The sequence below is a fragment of the Oryctolagus cuniculus genome, chromosome 8 (assembly GCF_051225735.1).
Source record: "Oryctolagus cuniculus isolate XC-2025 breed Fujian yellow rabbit chromosome 8, ASM5122573v1, whole genome shotgun sequence".
Classification (NCBI taxonomy): Eukaryota; Metazoa; Chordata; class Mammalia; order Lagomorpha; family Leporidae; genus Oryctolagus; species Oryctolagus cuniculus.
This window is the reverse complement of record NC_142874.1, coordinates 89,860,142-89,882,773: the sequence shown is the minus strand read 5'-3', so window position 1 is coordinate 89,882,773 and position 22,632 is coordinate 89,860,142. Positions and strand designations below refer to the sequence as shown.

Sequence of the window (22,632 nt, the reverse complement as noted above, 5' to 3'; positions counted from 1 at the left end):
TTGTAATTGCAGTGATCATGAATATGTACATGCATAAACCTACTAACTGTACACTTTATATATGTGCAGTTTAATTTGTGTCATTCACACTTCAATAGAGTTGTATTTAAAAAGAGGGAAAAATAGGAAAAAGAAAATACACCTCAGAGACGGTGCTAGGATATCACACAGAAGACAAATATAATACAATAAACCAAGTAGTCTGCTCTTGGCACACACTAAGTTTCCTTTTCCACTTCATCAAAAACTGCAAATGTATGAATCATCAATTAAAGTCTGCAGTCTTCATGGACAATATACATGCAAAAGGCAGCCAGTTAGCCACTTTTTCTACTTGCCCAGCACAGTAACAGTGCCTGATGAGTACCACACACATAAATTTGATTTACAACGCCTCTATCCTCTAAAATTGTGGGTTGGGAAAACATGCTTACACATTGGAAAATGCTTATTTACCAGGTTCACTAAAGGGGTAGGTTCACAAGCATTTGTCTTTTTTGTTCCTGTCCCTGACCTCTGTACCAGAAACTATCTATTGTCTTGAAGCCTGGATGGCCCTCTCCATGGAGCAAAAGAAACAGTCCTTGAGTACTTCTACTTAAAGTTGATACTCACTGATAAAACAAAATTTACTCCTTGCTGAGTACTCTTGTTCACTTGTGTTCATTTGGCATTGTAACTGCTATTACAAGATGTTCTAGTAAAATAGGTGCCAAGGCATAATGGCTACATGCTGGGAACCTGGTACTCTTCATGATACTATTTAATTCTGCCACTGTGCCTTCCGGATGATGATGATGATGATGATGATGATGATGATAGTGATGAAGGCAATAAAACTTTGGGGTTTTTTTTCCTGCAATAAATTGTTGCTACTCTCAAATAGTCTCAGCTTAAGAAATTTGTATAAAGATATCACTTTTGACACAGTGAAGACCAGATCGCTATCATTTCTATTCCTCCTCTATCAAGGGTGCCAATGGCTTTAATGAAAAGGAATGGGCTGTTTGCCAATTGGCTGCCACAAATGCCTGGTGAGGCTGCCCTACATTGCTACTGGACCAAAGATCCCAGCATCCATGCTGGAGTTTGGCTCCTGCCAGAATTCACACCACCTGAGAAGCATCAAAAGAAAGCCAAGATGTCTACAATGTGTAGAGCTATTTTCTTGACATGAATGCAGTCCAGTTAATAGCAGTTAGTGTTGTCCATGTAGAATATTTCCCACATATATCAAAAAGCTGTTTGCATGACCTTAACAGATGTGGTAAGAGTTTGTAATGACAACTGCCCCAGAGCTGGACTGTGTCTTTTATACAATGATTAGCTCCCTGCACTAGCAAAGAAAATACTGCTAAGGCTGAATCCTTGGCTTTATGTTGAGAACCAGCCTATCAAAAGCCCAACCCCTACAGTATAGTCAATAGAAAGTGAACCCGGAGGTCTTGAATACTACTAAACCATTCCCATATTACATGAAATAGGAACACAGTGTGAGTATGAACACTGATTTTTCTTAAAGTGCCAACCCCTTTGGGGTTTGGAGTTGCTCTTTCATGGTCCTTGAAAGGTTTAAAATACATAACAACTCACGCTTCCAACATCCTGTAGGTTTTTCAGTGTAGAAATGTACTCCAAGGACCCCAGTGCCAGCATTGGGCAAATTCCCTAGGATTCTTACCAGCCAGTGGATTTGGATAGAACTGATTTGTCTCCAATCACACCATTAGTATAGTGCTACTCAGTAAATGGGCTTTGGCTTCCTGTACTTCCCTTTCCAGTGCTCACAGCATGTAGAAGTCTCTCTTCAGCCTGAAGATGAAAGGACTCTTAGAAACCTCCCAGACCAATTTAACATGACTCCAACCTAAACTTTACATACAAGGCCACACTTCAAAATTTGTAAAAAGCTGCTCAGTTCACATTTACTTAAATTACTGCTGATCTTGAAATGAAATTGAAATGTTAAATATTCAGTTACTCTTTGTCTCCTGTGATTTTTTAAATTATCTGACAAAATGAGAGTTGGCAATAATTTTGAAAAATATTTGGTGCATGTGCTGAGAAAGCTCCAATTACTATGTTTTTACTCTTTGAAGTACATGATTAAAACTTCACTTTTCATTCCACTTGTTGAAAAACTGGGAATTCTCCTTGACAGAGAAAGTAAAAGCAATGTTTGAAAGTGAAAATCAAGCAAAACGGTATGAATTTCACAGAGTGCATTTCTCTAAGCAGCTCATATCAAAAAGTGAAACCTATTAGGACAGGTGAAAACTTCTGTTTAGTTAATGAGAAAGTCTACAAAGTCCTCACTGCCACAGAATGGAGTCTGTAGTGACTGCTCAAGGAGAATGTAGTAGATGATGTGGGCTGTAGGGTCTGAGCATGCAACACGGGTTCCTCTTCTACTGGGTTTAAATATTCTTAACACCACCTCAGGTTATAAGCTATAATTTTAAGTTAGTAGCATTTTTTTCTTCTACCATATTACTGTGTTAAAAACATCCACTTTATTTTTATTTATTTGAACAGGAGGGAGGGAGGGAGGGAGGAGGGAGAGAGGGAGGGATGGAGGGAGGGAGAGGGAGAGAGGGAGGGAGGGGAAGAGAGAGAGGGAGGGAGGGAGGGAGAAGGAGAGAGAATGAGAAAATGCTTCCAATCCACTGGTTCAATCCCCAAATGCTCACAAAAGCTGGGGCTGGGCCAGGCTGAAGCAAAGATCCTATAACCCAATCAGGGTAGAGAACTCAATGATCACCTTATGCCTCCCAAGGTGTATTTAGCAGGAAACTGGAACTAGAAGTAGACCCAGGACCTGAACCCAGACATTTTTAGATGGCATGTGGGCAACCCAAGTGTCATCTTAACTGTACCAAACGCCTGCCCGCCCCCAGTCACTTTAGCATAAACATTGGCATGGCCTGAATTGTGAGAGGAGAAAAAGGCAGTCTTCCCATGAAAACAGAGAACAGGAGTTGCAAGTTGATTTCCTGTGACTCTAGCACTTCGCCCTGATTCTTAACTTTTTGTTTCTGCCAGCTTTTGAGACCTGTAGGACCTTATTGCATGTCTTCATCACAATATAAGAAAGTCACAAAATAGGCTGGTAATAGTATCATCTACAATGACTTGAACATCGGCTATGTGTCAAATACTATATTAATATTTTACCCATAAGTCATCCAACCCATCATCATTATAGCAATTCTCTAAGATAAATATTATTATCTCATTTTATATATAAGGAATCTGAGGTTCAGAGAGGGGAAAATATTTGTCAACAGACATACAATATTAAGTGACGGAGCAGAGCTTCCGACATAGGACTGTCTGCTTCCAAAGCCACTATGTATCCTACCAGAAAAACTAAAAGGCTGTCAAGGCTGTTACATCATATGTGTTACTTCCAGAAAAGTTGTAAGGGCTGTCAGTCTTTCTCTAAGAGCAGCGTATTTCCTCCATCCCTGCCACCTCCTACTTTATGAAGCAACCATGAAGAAGCGCTTTTGTTTCTTAACACAGAAATGGCTCTACAATTAAGGATGCAGTGAATTTTATGATGTGTTGGCATCCATTTTAAATATGTTAGACTTTCTCATATTAGAACCAAGGCTTAGTCACCCTTCACATAATTTCCTGTTCTCTTCTCTCAGTTCCAATGTGACGGGTTCAGGTATCTTCCTTAGGCAACCGCCTCCCTATGAGACAGCCAGACACAACTCACTTGACACTCCTCACAGATCCCCATACACACACTGTAGAAATTTCACAGACAGGACACACTGACCAGTTCTCAGTTACAAGGTGAACTCCTAGAACTCATGGCTGCTAACATTAACCCCACCAACTAAAAGTCACTATGGGGGGCCAGCACCATGGCTCACTTGGTTAATCCTCCATCTGCAGCGCTGGCATCCCATATGGGCGCCAGGTTCTAGTCCCTGCTGCTCCTCTTCCAGTCCAGCTCTTTGCTGTGGCCCAGGAGGGCAGTGGAGAATGGCGCAAGTGCTTGGGCCCCTGTACCCGCATGGGAGACCAGGAGGAAGCACCTGGCTCCTGGCTCCGCATCGGTGCAGCGCCGGCCATAAGGGCCATTTGGGGGGTGAGCCAACGGAAAGATCTTTCTCTCTCTCTCACTGTCGAACTCTATCTGTGAAATAAAAAATAAATAGATGGATAGATAGACAGACAGACAAACAGATAGATAAAAGTCACTATGGGGGCCGGTGTTGCGGTATAGTAGGCTAAGCCTCCACCTGTGGTGCTGGAATCCCATATGGGAACCGGTTTGTGTTCCAGCTCTTCTTCTTTTGATCCAGCACTCTGCTAATGGCCTGGGAAAGCAGTGGAAAATGACCCAAATGCTTGAGCTCCTGTACCTTCATGGGAGACCTGGAAGAAGCTTCTGGCTCCTGGCTTCGGATGGGCGCAGCTCTGGCCCTTGCGGCCATTTGGGGAGTGAACCAGTGGATGGAAGACCTTTATCTCTGTCTCTCGCTCTCTCTGTCTGTAACTCTACCTCTCAAATAATTAAATAAAAATCTTTAAAAAAAAAAAGACCACTATGGAAAATCTCCTTGAGAACACACCCTGAACACCAATAAAGGCTTTGGCCCTTAGATCCTCCTTGCCCCCTCCCACTCCCCATCTGCTGGTTGAGAATCAGTGTCACAGATGGCTCCTCCTTCCATTAGCCCTGCAAGTCATTCTTCTCTGTTCTCTGAGATCTGTAAGTATTACAAACTGCTTCCATTATTTCATGTGGTTTGTTGTGATGTCTCTTCTGTGTCTCTCCTGGCAAACACACCCCAACCTAGCTATCATCCTCGTCACAGCTTTCCTAGAAAGTCTATACTGGTAGGAATAAACTAAACACAAATCAAACACAAGCCACAAGGGCGTTTGCCAGTATAAGCACATTTCCTGAGAGAGGGACACATGGCCATGGGTCAGACACATGGGTCTTGGGTTGTCTGTGAAAGGCATGCTGTGCACATCTGTGACCTTGTACCATGCAGCCCCATCAGACTAGGGTTCAGATTTATAACCACTCTCCAGAGAGAGATATCAAGACAAAGTTAGAGAAAGATATTACAGAAGACAATATAACCTGGAATAGATCACACACAGTTGAAAGAGGACAGTTATATAAAAGGACTAACTTCACAAGTTATTTTTATTATGAGGGAAAAATTCATCAGGTAATCCAAAACTTAGTTTTGCCTAACTAAGGTGATAACACAGATTTCTTAGTAAGTCAAAAATTCTAGATTGGGGGCAGGAATATTCAGAGGTAGGACACCTCAATAAAGACCCTCGAAGACAGATTCTCTATCTCTTCTACCTACTATTTTCAGATTAATTTATATCTAATAAAATAATACAGTTTTTGTTATATAGTAGTTTCCCCTCACCCAGGGAGGATACTATTCAAGACTCTTAGTGGAAGCCTGAAACCACAGATCATTTTCACAAATGTATTTTTCCTACACAAACATACCTATCACAAAGTTTAATTTAAAAATTAGGCATGATGAGACATTAACAACAGTACTTAATATATAAAATACAGCAATTATAACAGCATACTAAGAGCTGAATGAATGTAGACTCACCCTCTCTCTTACTCTCCCTCCTAACGTATACCCTGTACTGGGATCCCTTCTTGGGATGATGTGAGACAATACAAAGCCTACATGGTGAGATGAAGTGAGCTGAATTACATAAGCATATGACACAGCATTAGACTACCACTGACCTTTTGATAATACATCAGAGATACGATGATCTGGGGCCAGGATTGTAGTGCAGTGGACTAAGTTGCTGCCTGTTACACAAGCATTCCATGTTGGAATGCTGGCCCAATTCCCCATTATTCCACTTATGATTTAGCCCCCTGCTAATGTGCCTAGGAGATCAGGGGAGGATGGCCCCTGCACCCAGTTGGGAGACCCAGGTGGAGTTTTGGGCTCCTGGCTTTGGCCTGGCCCAGTCCTGGCTGTTGTGGCAATTTTGGGAGTGAACCAGTGAATAAAAGATTTCTCTCCCTCTCCCCTCCTATTATTTGCCTTTCAAATAAATAAATAAATATTTTTTAAAAAGAGAAAGGGAAAGAAGATCATCTGTTTCAATTGACCCTGGATCACTGAGCCATGCTGGTATAGTAAAGGTAGCATATATAACATAAATACACTGGACAAAGAAATGATTAATGTGCCAGGTGGCATAGAGTAGGATTTCATCATACTACTCAAAATAGCATGTAATTTAAAATCTATGAATTGTTTATTTTGGGAGTTTTCTATTTAATATATTTAGACTATGGTTGGCCTTGGATAACTGAAATTGCAGAAAGTACATTTTTAGCTAAAGGAACTACTGTACTCAAAATTATTTTCTAAACTTGCATAATTTATTCTTCCCTTTTAAAGGAAAACAATCAGCAGAAAATCTTTTTATATTATTAAATATAAATCTAGGCTTAGAGAAAAATAACATTAATAACAAAATGAATCTCTATATTAAATGCCACAAATATAAATATAACAAAATTATCAAATAAAGATAATATCAAATCAATATAATATGATAATGTTTTTCACTGAAACTAAAGTATTCGTAAATAAGAAATAATATAGCCTAAAATATGGTTCTATATTTAAGCTTTCAGCATGCTGAATCCAGTAATATAATGCATCAAATGTCTCTTAAATTTAAAGAACAGTACATAATAGAATAAAACATTGTTTGCTGACAAGATAATTGGACTTTACTTTTAATCAAAAGTCAACAATAATCTGCCTTCACATGCCAATGTAAGTAAAGTGTGTTCAATAACTATATAAAAATGCCTATTTAGTTTAGTTGAAGGTAATATTAGTAGTATGTTATAAAGGTTAGTATTGATTTGATAATAGAGATAAAAATAGTGATTTAAATTTAGTTTTCTAATTTTAATATTCTTAGCATAAAATAAAACAAGAAAAAGGCAGTCCATGACACATACTAGGAAGCCAGGATGCCATCAAGAAACCAGGCTGGGGCCTGCATTGTGTCACAGTGGGTTAAACCACCTGCTGTGATACTGGCATCCTATATCAGAGTTCCATTTCCAGTCCTGGCTGCTCCACTTCCAATCCAGCTCCCTGATAATGTGCCTGGGAAAGCAGAGAATGATAAACCAAGGTACATGAACCCCACCATCCATGTGGAAAACCAAAGTAAAGTTAATGACTCCTGGCTTCAACTGGCCCAGCTCTGACCATTGTGGCCATTTGGGGAGTGAACCAGCAGATGGAAGATCTCTTTCTCTATCTGCCTGTCAAATAAATAAAATAAATCTTAAAAAAAGAAAAGAATCCAGGTTGCTGATCTATTTCTGCTCCATTGTCCTAAATCATGTATTCCACTTTGAGGGTCACTTCACAGTGCATGCAGCCCATGCAGGAATTCCAATCACCATTTCTGCACCAATGGCAAAGACAGAACGAATGTCAAGGGACGAAAGGGATTCCTCTCTATTGATCTGGTTTCCTTTAATCAGTCTCCTCATACTTTCAGTACTATCTAAGTATTTCTACTTACATTTCATTTGCCAAAACAGTCACATGGCCACCTCCAGTTACAAAGAAAGAAGAGAATTAAGGTTTGCTGGTTAGTTTACAGACAACAATGCACTCAGGCTTTTACTAAGATGAGAAAGGAAAATGGAAACCAGAGTAGGCAACTATAAATTTCTGTCATGTGTTCCATTTCTTTCTCAAGCAAACTAGAGAAAAACATAAAAAATGAAACACACTAGACAATCATGAGGAAGCTAAATCAAATCAGATCTGGACAGAGATTTGTCCTTAGCTGGTAACAGACAAAGCGACTATTTCATCCTTTCCTGTTCAACCATTATAAAGGTTATCAAAATAGCAGGCGTGTTTCTTGACTAAGACTGCCAGGCTCACACTGGAGTTGACAACATGCTACAAAGAGGAAGTGGAAGGCCAGCACCACGGCTCAATAGGTTAATCCTCCGCCTACGGCACTGGCACCCCGGGTTCTAGTCCCGGTTGGGGCGCCGGATTCTGTCCCGGTTGCTCCTCTTCCAGTCCAGCTCTCTGCTGTGGCCCGGGAGTACAGTGGAGGATGGCCCAAGTGCTTGGGCCCTGCACCCGCATGGAAGACCAGGAGAAGCACCTGGCTCCTGGCTTCAGATCAGCACAGTGCGCTGGCCACAGCGGCCATTGGGGGGTGAACCAATGAAAAAGGAAGACCTTTCTCTCTGTCTCTCTCTCTCACTGTCCACTCTGCCTGTCAAAAATAAATAAATAAATAAAAAGAGGAAGTGTAGAAGAACCACCTTCATTTTGCACGAGGGACAATCATTCATTTGGGAACGGTAGGAGCTGCTGATGTACAACAGCACTGACGAAAGGTTAAACCAAAGGGACTGAGATTGAATACTTTTGTAGTCTATCCCCTTTCTCTGCATGAGAGGTAAAGGACAGCTTTGATCTTAATCTTCTAGACCAAAGGACATTAACATAAAAATAACTGCTAAAACAGTGGCTTTCTGAGTAGTATTATAAGGTTTTCTTTTTATATTTATTTATTTATTTTTAATTTTATTTAAGTTATACAAGTTTCACATATTTCATATATTCATATATTTCATATATACCAATTTAGGAACATAGTGATACTTCCCACACTACCCTCCCTCCTGCACACACTCCAACAAACCCCTCTTCCTCATCCCTCACCCATTCCCACACTTAATTTTTACAAAGATCTACTTTCAATTTACTTAATGATCGTAAAGTTAACCCTACACTAAGTAAAAGTGTTCAACAAATATATGAAAAAAAGGGCTGGTGCTGTGTTATAGCAGGTAAAGCCGCTGCCTGCAGGGCCGGCATCCCCTATGGCTGCTCCCGGCTGTTCCAATTTCAATCCAGCTCTCTGCTATGGCCTAGGGAAACAGTAGAAAATGGACCAAGTTTTGGCCCCTGTGCCCACATGGGAGACCCAGAAGAAGTTCCTGGCTCCTGGCTTCAGATCAGCATAGCTCCAGCCAATATGGTTATCTGGGGAGTAAACCAACAGACCGAAGACCTCTCTCTCTCTCTCTCTCTCTTTCTCTCTTCCTCTCTTTCTCTCTGCCTCTGCCTCTGCCTCTGCCTCTGTGGAACTCTGCCTTTCAAATAAATAAATCTTAAAAAAAATAAAATAAAAGGTAAAGCCTGGCATGAGATTTCTAGGGAGGAGGGCTAGGAATTCACTTCCACTACCACCCCACCACCACCACCAAAAGTAAAAAATTGAAAATTAAAAAAAAAATCTTTGGAACTAAAAAAACTTTTGAGAAAATAAAGCAGTGACTCACGAGGAACAATAGCACAGGAGAATCATAAAGATTGGTAATGTGTGACTGATACCTGTGAAACCTACTTTAAAACTTGACCTTCACATAGTTAAGCTGGTATTTCTCACGAAGTACAGAACAAGCTTCAAGTCCTGTACCTCCTTTTGGTGTGCTTCTCTCAAACGTTCATAATCAGGCATGGAAACAGCCTTTAGGCCACTCTGTTTCTGTCTGACACAGTAGCACCCCCACTAGAGGGAAGGAAAATGCATGAAGAACCTGTAGGGCTCTATTAACAAAGTTCACAAAGATCAGATAGTAAAGGATAAGAATGAAGGAAGAGTCTCTTTTTGCAACAGGGTTTGTATTCCCAGTTAAGACACATAATGGAGAATGGATTCCACTTGAGCTCCAAGGTCATTTCTAAAAATCCAAAATTCTAAATTTTCGACCCAAGCTTTTCCCAGTAAATGTGTTATTTGGTAAAGTTACTCTGTCTCCTGAACTGTAAATAACACCTTTGAGCAGACTCTCCCACACACATGGGCAACACCACTCACATTTTGGGATAAAATGTTGATTGAATTGGCTATAACATCTATTCACTCAAGGAGAGGGGATTAAAAATTGAGACACACCATTATTTTGTTCATTTGTATAAACAAGTCCCAAGATAATAAAAGAATAAATAAGGTTTTGCTGCAAGTAACATCTATCAGAGCTCATCAAAAAATATAGTCACATAATATCCAGGTATGAAAGGAATAAAAATAAAAGGAAGCTACTATTGCATATTTTAGAATTGACTCTAAGTTTATAAAAAGAATTTGTGCAGTCTTGGCAATATAAAAACAAATGGTGTCCTTAATTCTGGCCTCGAATTTTTTTCTCCATCCACACTATGTGAGCTCTTGAGAATATAGATTAGCTGCCCTTTCTTTATACTATGCGACTACTGTTTCTATTCTGGGGAATTCTCATGAGTTAACAACCACGCTGTCACATATGGTTGCCTTACCACCTACTACTGCATAAGGTTAAGTACCTATTGGTTTCTGTGACTGGGGTTTGGTTTTGTTTTTTTTTTTTTTTTTTTTTTTTTTTTTTTTTTTTTTTAGGTCAAACGTATAATATCTGAGAGGTCAGAGTGTGCTGATGCAGCTGCGGTCTGGGCACTGCCAGTAGGAGGACGGTAACATCAACACACTTTGTCTATGGAGCCGAGCGTGAAGAAAAACTACAATTAGCTTTTGCTGCTTTTCGGCAGAATCTGCATTTGCATTTTAAATTACATTTTGGTGTATTCATTTTCATCCTCCTTTTGGCTTTTAAAACTGGAACAGAGACTCCTGACAAAAACATTGCCTAAGACTGGCATTTATTAGGGGGGGAAAAACACATTCTCATGATATTTTTTTCTAAAATATTCTTTTGAGATTACTTATTTCAGAAAGTCATGTTGACTGGCAGATGGAGAGAAAGCTGCAAGATGGTTTCAGAGATTCTAGGAATCTCAAAGCCTGGATTTCCATTTTAACATTTCAACTCCTTGCTAGTCAGTGAGACTCTCTAGCTCACTATATTAAAATGTGTGTGACTGTAACATATATTAAGCTCTCTCTCCTGATACATGCTGACAATTACATAGTTTTTCACACCAATAGGTTTATTGGAATAGAATCAAACCAAATTTCTTCTCTCTAAATCTCTGTAGAGATGCTCTTTCTTCAAATATGGTAAGCTCTCTCTGCTCTCTCTTCTTTTGGGAAGGCTAAATACCATTGATTTGCAATGGTCTTCTCCCTAACTGGTCACTAGGTGCTAAAATGCAAGGCAGAGCAAAAATTCACATGAGTTGGTTTGTGATCTCATTCTTCCTTCCTAGGAAGGGGCCAGGGACTCCTAACTAAACGATTAACACACTGGACATTCTTTTTTTTTTTTTTTTTTAACTTTTTAAAATATAATTTAGCCGGCGCCGTGGCTCACTAGGCTAATCCTCCGCCTAGCGGCGCCGGCACACCGGGTTCTAGTCCAGGTCGGGGCGCCGGATTCTGTCCCGGTTGCCCCTCTTCCAGGCCAGCCCTCTGCTGTGGCCAGGGAGTGCAGTGGAGGATGGCCCAGGTGCTTGGGCCCTGCACCCCATGGGAGACCAGGAAAAGCACCTGGCTCCTGGCTCCTGCCATCGGATCAGCGCGGTGCGCCGGCCGCAGCGTGCCGGCCGCGGCGGCCATTGGAGGGTGAACCAACGGCAAAGGAAGACCTTCCTCTCTGTCTCTCTCTCTCACTGTCCACTCTGCCTGTCAAAAAAATAAAAAATAAATAAATAAAAATAAAAAAAATATAATTTAAAACTATTTTGTACCAGTACAATATATTAATTTTACAAATGTAAAATTTTATTAGCTGTTAAAGCATTTGCAAAACCACACATTCTACTTCAGCTTTATTGCACAATATCTATAAGAAAATATTAATTTTTAAATTAGAAAACATAAAAATGCTTTCAATATAGAAGAGACGATCTCATTTTAAAGACAATACTCTATAAGAATGTCTACCAAGAAAATAACAAACTTTCACAGGATACCAAGCTGGACAGATGCTTTGGCAGATCTGATACAAAGCACTGTTAACACACTGGACATTCTTAAGAACTCTTTGTCCAATTTCAAGGATGCTATGGATGGGCAAACCAAAATAATAAATAAGCATTAAAAAAAACTGAATATTGAGCCATATGCCAAAGGAGAATAGAAAAAAAGTGCAAGTGAATGGTCAATTTTCAAAAGCAGATATTAATGTAGAAATGTGTTTTCTTGATTAGGTGAAGTGCTGGTTATTTCTAATGTACTATATCTCCAGAGATCAATGGTTTTCAGCAACAGTTTCTTATGCAATGAAAAGGAAATATTTTAGGTATGAAGTACTTTTACTTGCATTCATTAAAAAATATATTAAAAGGCACTGGGGGGCTGGCACTGTGGCATAGCAGGTAAAGCCACTGCCTACAGTGCTGGCATACCATATGGACACCGGTTCAAGTCCCAGCTGTTCCACTTCTGATCCAGCTTTCTGCTATGGCCTGGGAAAGCAGTGGAAGATGCTCCAAGTCCTTGGGCCCCTGCACACATACATGAGAGATCAGGAAGAAGCTCCTGGCTCCTTGCTTCAGATTGGCACAGCTCTGGCCATTGTTGCAGCTATCTGGGGAGTGAACCAGAGGATTGAAGATCTCTCTCTCTCTCTCTCTCTCCGTCTCCCTCTCTGTAACTCTGCCTTTCATAAATAAATAAATCTTTAAAAAAAAAGACATTAGGGATACATTTGCAACATACACAAGTCTTTTTCAAAAAGCATACATTCAAGTTAGTAAAAGGGTAGGTAGAGAATAAATCAGTAAAACCATTTCAGGTGGTTTAAATGCTACGAATTTGAAAGTTTAAGTGCTATGAAAAATAAACAAATCACAATGGTGAACTTTAATGATGTGGGAGAGGTGGAGGAAATTCAGATGGAGTGATCTAGAAATCATGCAAAATTGTGACACCTGTACACCAGGACAAGGAGGAGACAACTAGGAAAAGAATGGGAGTCAGAGTCTGAGCAGAGAATGTAACCATTTCTTTGGCTCACAATTTGGGAGTTCAGGAATATGGGAATATGAGTAAGCACTTCTGGGCCATTTATCCCTGAGCCATGTGGTGTTAGCTAGGGCAGCTGGAGCAGTAAAACACACTGCTCAGCTGAGTGCTTCATTCCATGCCTGCTGCTTCTCTCATGCACACATTGCCCACTGTAGGGCCTCTCCACAGGGTGTGTCCTCACAAGTAGGCATCACTGCTGATTTATGGTAAATTTTTTTCTTTATTTAGAGGGAGGCAGAGAGAAAGGTCTTCCTTTGCCGTTGGTTCACCCCCAATGGCCGCTGAGGCTGGTGCACCGTGCTGATCCGAAGCCAGGAGCCAGGTGCTTCCTCCTGGTCTCCCATGCGGGTGCAGGGCCCAAGCACTTGGGCCATCCTCCACTGCACTCCCGGGCCACAGCAGAGAGCTGGACTGGAAGAGGAGCAACCGGGACACAATCTGGCAGCCCCACCGGTACTAGAACCCCGAGTGCCGGCACCACAGGCGGAGGATTAGCCTATTGAGCCGCGGCGCCGGCCAATGTGGTAATTTTTTTTTTAAGATACAGACTGATTTGAAAGGCAGAGCAAGGGACAGACAGACAAATCTTCTATCCCTTGGTTCATCCCCCAGATATCTTCAACAGCCAGGCTGAAGCTAGGAGCCAGAAACTCAATCTGGCTCTCCCACATGGGTGGCATAAGCCCAAGTATTCCAGCCATTATCCACTACTTCCCAGGTGCATTAGCAGGAGGCTGGATCAGAAACAGAATAGCCAGGACATGTTCTGGTACTCCAACATGGGATGTAGCTTTTGCAAGTAGTGGCTTAACTGGCTAAGCCACAACCCTCACCCAACACCCAACCCAGTTAGACTTCTTACATGAAGATGGGCTTCCACCACAGAATTTTTGGCCAAGCTCCAAACTTTCTTATGACCTCTCAGGAATCTCAGCGCTCATCTCTGCATTGTGCCTTTCCTTTTTTTTTTTTTTTTTTTTTTTTTTTTTTTTGCCAATCAACGCACTGGAGCAGCTCAGATTCAAAGGCAAGAAAAGCAGACATATTCTTTGTTTAGGAAGAGTGTCAAAGAACTTGAGGACATCACGAACTTCCACTGACATGATGGTAGGTATTTTGTGTCATTCTGAATATTATGAGAAGTCACTATAATATTTCAAACATGGAAATTATAGGATTTTATTGTTTATAAAATATTATTTTGTATTCTGGAGAATAAATTGAATTAGGACAAGAGAAAAAGCTGGATGACTTCAGCTGGCATTGTAGCATAGCAGGTAAAGCTAGTACCTACAATGCCAACATCCCATATGGGCACCAGTCAGAATCCCAGCTGCTCCACTTCTGATCTACTTCCCTGCTAATGGCCTAGAAAAGTGGTGGAAGATGGCTCAAGTGCTTGGGACCTTGCTACCCACCTAGGAGATCTGAAGACTCTCCTGACACCACCCTGGCTCAGCCCTTTGGGGAATGAAAGCCCGCAGATGGAAAATTTTCTCTCTCTCTCTCTCGCTCTTGCTCTCTCTCTCTCTGTCACTCTCTGTAACTCTTTCAAATAAATAAGTCTTTAATGGAAGGAAGGAAGGTAGGAAAGGAACTGAGTGACCATGAAATGGCAGCAGTGCAACTACTTTGCTTCCAGTCCAGCTTCCTGCTATTGTACATCCCAGGAAGCAGCAGATGATGACTCAGGTACTTAGGTTGCTGCCACCCATATGGGAGACCTGGACGGAATTCCAGGTTCCTGGCCACAGGGCCTGGCCCTGGCTATTGTAGGAATTTGGGGAGTAACAGATGGAAGAACTCTCATCTGTCTGTCTCTGTCTTTCAAATAAAATAAACGAAACAATTTTTTTAAATTTCTTAGAACACTTAACCAGATAATGGGAGAATCAATCTAGAATTAGTTGTAATATGTGATCAACATATAGTCCATTGTACCACATAGTTGAAATTCAATCATTAGTACGACAAGTTCAAATTGAAGTGATTTGTTTATTTTTATTTAAACCTACTTAAAAGAATGTTTCCCTCTGGTAAAAGATGAACAAAGCACAAGTTTGGTTCCTGGTAATTGTGGAGTTTAAATAGTGGCATGATGAAATCTTTTCAAGGTTCTCAACACTGAAATTAAATTGATTTAGGGTTTCATGTCTGGTAAATATCACCTTCTAAATGTATGTTTTAAAGGTGAATCAAGGGGGCCAGTACTGTGGCACAGTAGGATAAGCTTCCACCTACAGTGCTGATATCCCATATGAGCACTCAAACTCATCCCATTTGAGTCCTGCTGTTCCACTTCTGATCCAGCTCCCTGCTAATGTGCCTGGGAAAGCAGTGGAAGATGCCCAAGTGCTAGAGCCCCTGCACCCATGAGAGAGACCCATAAGAAGCTCCTGACTTCTGGCTCCTGGCTTCAGATTAGGTCCAGCTCTGACTGTTGCAGCCATTTGGCGAGTCAAACAGTGGATGGAAGACTTCTCTCCCCCCCCCCTCTGTGACTCTGCCTCTCAAATAAATAAATCTCTTTTTTAAAAAAAAAAAAGGTGAATCAAGAATGAAGATAAATAGAGGAACAGTGCAGTTGAGTAAGTTGAGTAGAGCCTTGGGAGATCTAGTTTTTAATGTTTCTGCATTTGCCTTTAATTAGTCTACAAAAATGTCTTAAAGTCTGTGCTTCAATTTCTTCCCCACAAAAACATTATCATCTTTATTAACCATGACACAGACATCTAATAAGGAAAATGTTGGAGAAAACAAGTTTTTACAAATGTCAAGAAAAGTTAAATAATGTATTATGATTATGAATACTTCTAAAAACATTTAAAAACTGTACTAAATTGTTGAACTCCTTATTTAGTATAGAGTTGGACTTCTAAATATAAAATTAATTGAAAATGGATCTTAGTGAAGGGCCAGCTCTGTGGCATAGCTGGTAAAGCCACTGCCTGCAGTTCCAACATCCCATTTGGGTGCCGGTTCGAGTTCTGGCTGCTCCACTTCCAATCCAGCCCTCTGCTGTGGCCTGGGAAAGCAGTAGAGGATGGCCCAAGTCCTTGGGCCCCTGCACTCATGTGGGAGACCCAGAGGAAGCTCCTGGCTCCTGGCTTTGGCTCGGCACAGCTCCGGCAGTTGCAGCCAATTGGGGAGTGATCCAGTGGATGGATGACCTTCCTCCCTCCCTCCCTCCCTCCTTCTCTCTCTCTTTCTGCCTCTCCTTCTCTCTGTGTGTAACTCTGACTTCCAAGTAAATAAATAAATCTTTAAAACAAAATGAATCTTAGTGAAGAATGAGACTAGGAATGGGAGCACGAGGAGGAAGAGGGGTGGGAGTGTGGGTGGGAGGGAGGATATGGTGGAAAGAATCACTATATTCCTAAAGTTGTACTCATGAAATGCATGAAGTTTATATTCCTTAAATAAAAGGTTTCTTTGGGAAAAATAAAATAAAATAAATGGGGGGAAAAATTTATCCTAAATAAAGCTGGAGGCATCACAATACCGGATATCAATACATATTACAAGCCAGTTATAATCGAAACAGCCTGGTGCTGGCAAAAGAATAGACATGTGACCCAATGGAAATTAATCCAGAAATTAATCCACAAATCTACAAATAATCTTTGACAAAAAAGCTAAAGTCAACCCCTGGAGAAAGGACAGTGCCTTCAACAAACGTTATTGGGAAAAATGGATCTACACACACAAAAGTATGAAACAAAACCCTACTTTACACCCTGTACAAAAACTAGCTCACAGTGGATCAGGAATCTAATATAAGATCTGAAATCATCACATAACTAGAAAAAAATAAGGGGAAACACTGTACAACAATGGCCCAGGCAAAGATTTCTTGAATAAGACCCAATATGCACAGGCAATAAAAGCAAAAATAGACAAATGCAATTACTTCAAGCAAGCAAGCAAAGAAGTTTCTGCACAGCAAAGGAAACACTCAACAAAGTGAAAAAGAAACCAACAGAATGGGAGAATATATTTGCCAAGTATGCAACGAGAAAGGATTAATATCCAGGATATATAAGGAGCTCAAGAAACTCAACTACAACAAAATAAACAATCCAGTTAAGAAATGGACTACTCATGCATCTACAACAAACTTATCTTTGACAAAGCATCTAAAATCAACTCCTGGAGCAAGGACACTCTCTTCAACAAATGGTGCTGGAAAAATTGGATTTCCACATGCAGAAGGATGAAGCAAGATCCCATTAATACCTTATGCCTTACACAAAAATCCATTCAAAATGGATTAAAGACATAAATCTATGATTCAATACCATCAAATTATTAGAGGACATTGAGGAAACACTACAAGACATTAGTATAGGCAAAGAGCTCCTGAAATAGACCCCAGAAGCACAGGCAATCAAAGCCAAAATTGACAAATGGGATTATGTCATATTGAGAAGCTTCTGCACTGTAAAAGAAACACTCAGCAAAGTGAAAAGGCAACTGACAGAATGGGAGAAATTATCTGTGAACTATGCAACTGATAAAAGATTAATAGCCAGAATATATAAAGAGACCAAGAAACTCAACAACAACGAAACAAACAACACAGTTAAGAAATAGGCAAAGGATTTAAAGAGGCATTTTTCGAAAGCAGAAATTCAAATGCCCAATAGACACACGAAAAAATGCACAGGATTTCTAGCTGTCAGGGAATTACAAATCAAAACTACAATGAGGTTTCACCTTGTCCCCAGAATTTCTTTCCTGCGTGTGTGTGTGTGTGTAAGAAAAGTTTTACTAACATGTTAATATTTTAGCAAAGCTATTGTAACAGGTTGAAAAGGCAGACATACTATTACAGGCTATAAAGTAACAAAGGAGTTTTGTATGGTGAAAATATTTCAGACTTACAGGATTTACTGAATAACTGATAGACCCAGAAAAGTAACTAAATTTGAATGGTTAGATCCAGTATTAGCACCTATGAAATCACTGGAAGTAAAACCTTTCACTGCTTCATTCTATCCTCATGTACTTCATCCCTTTCTCCCAGAGATGGGACAATAGAAGGGCAGGAGCAGCCCTTGTGCTAGGAATACAAAGCCAGAGGGAATGCTATGCATGCCAACTCAGACCTGAGAGCTTTGCCTAGGAAATCACTGAACTCACTGGATGGGAACCACTCCTGCTGTGTGTAAGGAAGCTGCAGGGATCCTAAGGTATGTCAGGAGGGTCGTTAAAAATCAGCAATATACAATATCATTCCTATCAAATTGTCATTTCTCATAAGTTATATTTATAACAAAACTATAATTAAAAATATTTATTACACTTGCATATTACACACTCAGGGACATGGCAGGGACGTTTATGCATTTGATGGTTTAGTGTCTGCTTTATTGTGCTGAGTTTAGTAATGAACAAGCAAAGCACACTGCATCTTCCCAATATTCAAAGTGATGCAACAGCGATAGAAGACACTCCAAGTTACAGGGCACTGCATTAAACACTGCTTTAATTAGGGGTCATAGCTATAATGAAACAGACAAGATGGTACATTACTTTCTCAGTGAGCTTCAATGTCAGAAACTGAACAGCAGAGACAGATCTTACAAGAAGTGAGTCACAGCAAAACTGGGAGCTATCTGCAACCTGGGAGATGCAATGGCAAGACTATAGACCTGGCTCACTCCTCAGCACAACCCTGGAGAGACACCTCCTGCTCACCTGGAGGCCTGAGCCAAGGTGACAGCTACCTTGAGACTTGCCCAAGGAACCAACACAGTCAGCTGTCCAAGTAGCAGGCAGGAAACAAACTTTTCCCTGGGCTGCCCCCACATATCTTGTCTTTGATGGCTTTAAATCAGAAAAAGTGGAATGCTTCATTGTGTTTTCTCAGAAACTAATCCTAATATTATGGAGTCCTACACAATGTGCAGATACAAAGTGGACGCTGAGTGACTGTAGGTCACTCTTGGTGCGGGCATTTAGAAAGTCAGTCCTTGGAGTGAATGGCACCATGGCCTGGCAGCAGAGACAAGGAATGATGCTCTGGAGAGAAGGCAGGGACACGGTGGGCCAGGGACAGACAAGGGTCCCAGCAGGAGGTGGGATCTTTAAATTCTAGGGCTTATCTTCTACTGCTCAGGCCTCTGTCTTCATAAATTGTAATTTTAATAACTCAAAGTTCCCACTCCATGGGATCTGTCAGCAGGAGGCCTTGCAGAGCATAGATCTCATTCTGCTCTTGAATGTACTTGGAGACTTTCTTGAGAACCTTCTCATAATGAGTCTCCATGCATAAGAAAATGGCACAGGCTGTTAAACAGGCCAGACAGCCTTTAAGCTTCTGCATCCAGGTTCTGCATACGAGCTTCTCTGCTTCTGCATCCAGGTTATTCAGAGTTCAAATAGTTTCCTCAAACAGCTGCCTATCAATCTGTTTCTCCAGCTCCATGGGGAACTTGGTCTGGAACTGGCAGTGGGTCCCACTGCTATAGTCTCACTGAATGAACACCTTCCCAGACATTAACATCTGCTGCGGCCTCATTGCGAGGGCTGGACAGGCCTTGCCACCTCCTCTGCCCTTCAGCTGCTCTAGAATTGCTTTCATACAGAAATCAACAAAAAAACAAATGCTGGCAAAGATGTAGGGGAAAAAGTACCCTAATCCACTGTTGGTGGGAATGTAAACTGGTACAGCCACTATGGAAGACAGTATGGAGATAACTCAGAAATCTGAATATAAACCTATCATATGACCCAGCCATCCTACTCCAGGGAATTTACCAATAAAAAATGAAATCAGCATATGAGAGAGTTTTCTGTACCCCCATGATTATTGCAGCTCAAATCACAATAGCTAATCTTTGAAATCAACTCAAATGCCTGTCAACTGAAGACTGGATAAAGAAATTATGGGATATGTACACCATGGAATACAACATGGTAAAAAAAAAAAAAAAAGAAGGGGGGGGGGACCTTGTCATTGCAACAAAATGGATAAAACTGGAAAACGTCATACTTAGTGAAATAAGCCCGCTCCAAAAGGACAAATACCATACGTTCTTCCTGATCTGCAGTAACTAGTAGAGCACTTAAAAGGTAATCAACGGAAGTGAAATTGATACTTTGAGATGAAATGGCTTTGAAAAGCCCTGTCTCAACTGTTGAGAGACAGTGGGTTTTTTTATACTATTTGTTGAACTCATTACTTAGTATAGACTTAATTGATCTTAGTAAAAAGTAGGGTGGGAATAGGAGAAGAGGGAGAAAAAGGCATGGGAGTGTGGGTGGGAGGGCAGGTATGGTGGGGAGAATAAATATGCTCCTAAAGTTCTACTTACAGGATACATGAAGTTTGTATTCCTTAAATAAAAGGTTTCTGGGGGAAAAAAGAGAAATGGGCTAAGGATATGAACAGGCATTTTTCAAAGAATGAAGTATAAATGGCCAGGCCAACAGACACATGAAAAGATGCTCAGGATCAATAGCCATCAGGAAACGCAAATAAAAATCACAATGAGGTTTCACCTCACCCAAGTTAGAATGGCCATTACCCAAAAATCAAAAAAAAAAATGACAAATGCTGGTGAGGATGCAGGAAAAAAAGATACTCTTGTACACTGTTGGTGGAAATGTAAATTAGCAAAACCATTACGGGAGACAGTCTGGAGATTCCTCCGAAATCTGAAAATAGATCTACCATGTAACCCAGTCATTCTACTCCTGGGAATTTACCCAAAGAAAATGAAATCAGCATATGAGAGAGTTATCTGTACCCCATGTTTACAGCAGCTAAACTCAAAATAGCTAAGATATGGAATCAACACAGATGTCCATCAATTGATGACTAAATAAAGAAATTCTCAGGGCCTGTGCTGTGGCGTGGTGGGTAAAACCTCTGTCTGTGGCGCCTGTATATGGGCATTGGTTTGAGTCCCAGCTGCTCCACTTCTGATCCAGCTCCCTGCTAATGTTCCTGGGAAAACAGCAGAGGATGGCCTAAGTGCTTTGGCCCCTGCATCCATGTGGGACACCCAAAAGATGCTCCTGGCTCCTAGCTTCAGATCAGCCCAGCTCCAGCCACTACAGCCATCTGGAGGGTGAACAAGCAGATGGAAGATATCTCCTCTCCTCCCTCACACACACACATCACACACACTCTCTCTCTTCCAAATAAATATATAAATCTTGTTAAAAAAAGAAGAAATAAAGAAAATCTTACTTCATAGCTCAAAAAGGAAGACTACTAAATAATCAAGTTAACTAAATTGATTTTGTAGCGGGCTTTGAAATTGAAAATAACTCCACAGAGTTAAAATTAAAACAAAAGATTTAAATTTTTATCTTATTATATTTTTTTTAAAAAAAAAGCTCTTTTTTTTTTTTAACTTTTATTTAATGAATATACGTTTCCAAAGTACGAATAGTGGATTACTATGGCTTCCCCCCATACCGTCCCTCCCACCCACAACCCTCCCCTTTCCCACTCCCTCTCCCCTTCCATTCACATCAAGATTCATTTTCGATTATCTTAATATACAGAAGATCAGCTTAGTATACATTAAGTAAGGATTTCAACAGTTTGCTCCCACACAGAAACATAAAGTGAAAAATAATAGATGATTTTTTTTAATGATGATGAAATCAGATCAGACCTATTGTCATGTTTAATCCCAGTGAGAGTCAAGTTGGGAGTTGATAGTTTCTTTTCTTTTCTTTTCTTTTTTTTTTTTTTTTTTTACAGAGGATCAGTTTAGTATGCATTAAGTAAAGATTTCAACAGTTTGCACCCCCATAGAAACACAAAGTGAAATATATTATTTGAGTACTCGTTATAGCATTAAATCTCAATGCACAGCACATTAAGGACAGAGATCCTACATGAGGAGTAAGTGCACAGTGACTCCTGTTGTTGACTTTACCAATTGACACTCCTGTCTATGGCATCAGTAATCTCCCTATGCTCCAGTCATGAGTTTCCAAGGCTATGGAAGCACTCTGAGTTCTCCGATTCTTATCTTGTTTAGACAAGGTCATAGTCAAAGTGGAGGTTCTCTCCTCCCTTCAGAGAAAGGTACCTCCTTCTTTGAAGACCTGTTCTTTCCACTGAGATCTCACTCACAGAGATCTTTTGCCAGAGTGTCTTGGCTTTCCATGCCTGAAATACTCTCATGGGCTTTTCAGCCAGATCTGAATGCCTTTAGGGCTGATTCTGAGGCCAGAGTGCTATTTAGGGCATCTGCCATTCTATGAGTCTGCTGAGTATCTCACTTCCCATGTTGGATCACTCTCCCCTTTATTTATTCTATCGGTTAGTGTTAGCAGGTACTAGACTTGCTTATGTGCTCCCTTTGACTCTTAGTCCTTTCATTATGATCAATTGTGAACTGAAATTGATCACTTGGACTAGTGAGATGGCATTGGTACATGCCACCTTGATGGGATTAAATTGGAGTCCCCTGGTATGTTTCTAACTCTACCATTTGGGGCAAGTCAGCTTGAGCATGTCCCAAATTATATATCTCTTCCCTCTCTTATTCCTACTCTTATGTTTAACAGGGATCACATTTCAGTTAAATTTCAACACTTAAGAATAACTGTGTATTAATTACAGAATTAAACCAGTCATATTAAGTAGAACAGACAAAA

The 22,632-nt window shown here is 40.6% G+C and overlaps 1 long non-coding RNA gene and 1 pseudogene across 2 annotated transcripts in view; both read right to left on the bottom strand.

The window, feature by feature from the left end:
• LOC103350738 (uncharacterized) overlaps nucleotides 1–22,632 on the bottom strand; it is a 244,303-nt gene that overhangs the window by 108,074 nt on the left and 113,597 nt on the right. The gene's annotated exons all lie outside the window — the stretch shown is intronic.
• Nucleotides 19,109–19,528, bottom strand: LOC138843518 (golgin subfamily A member 7 pseudogene; annotated as a pseudogene).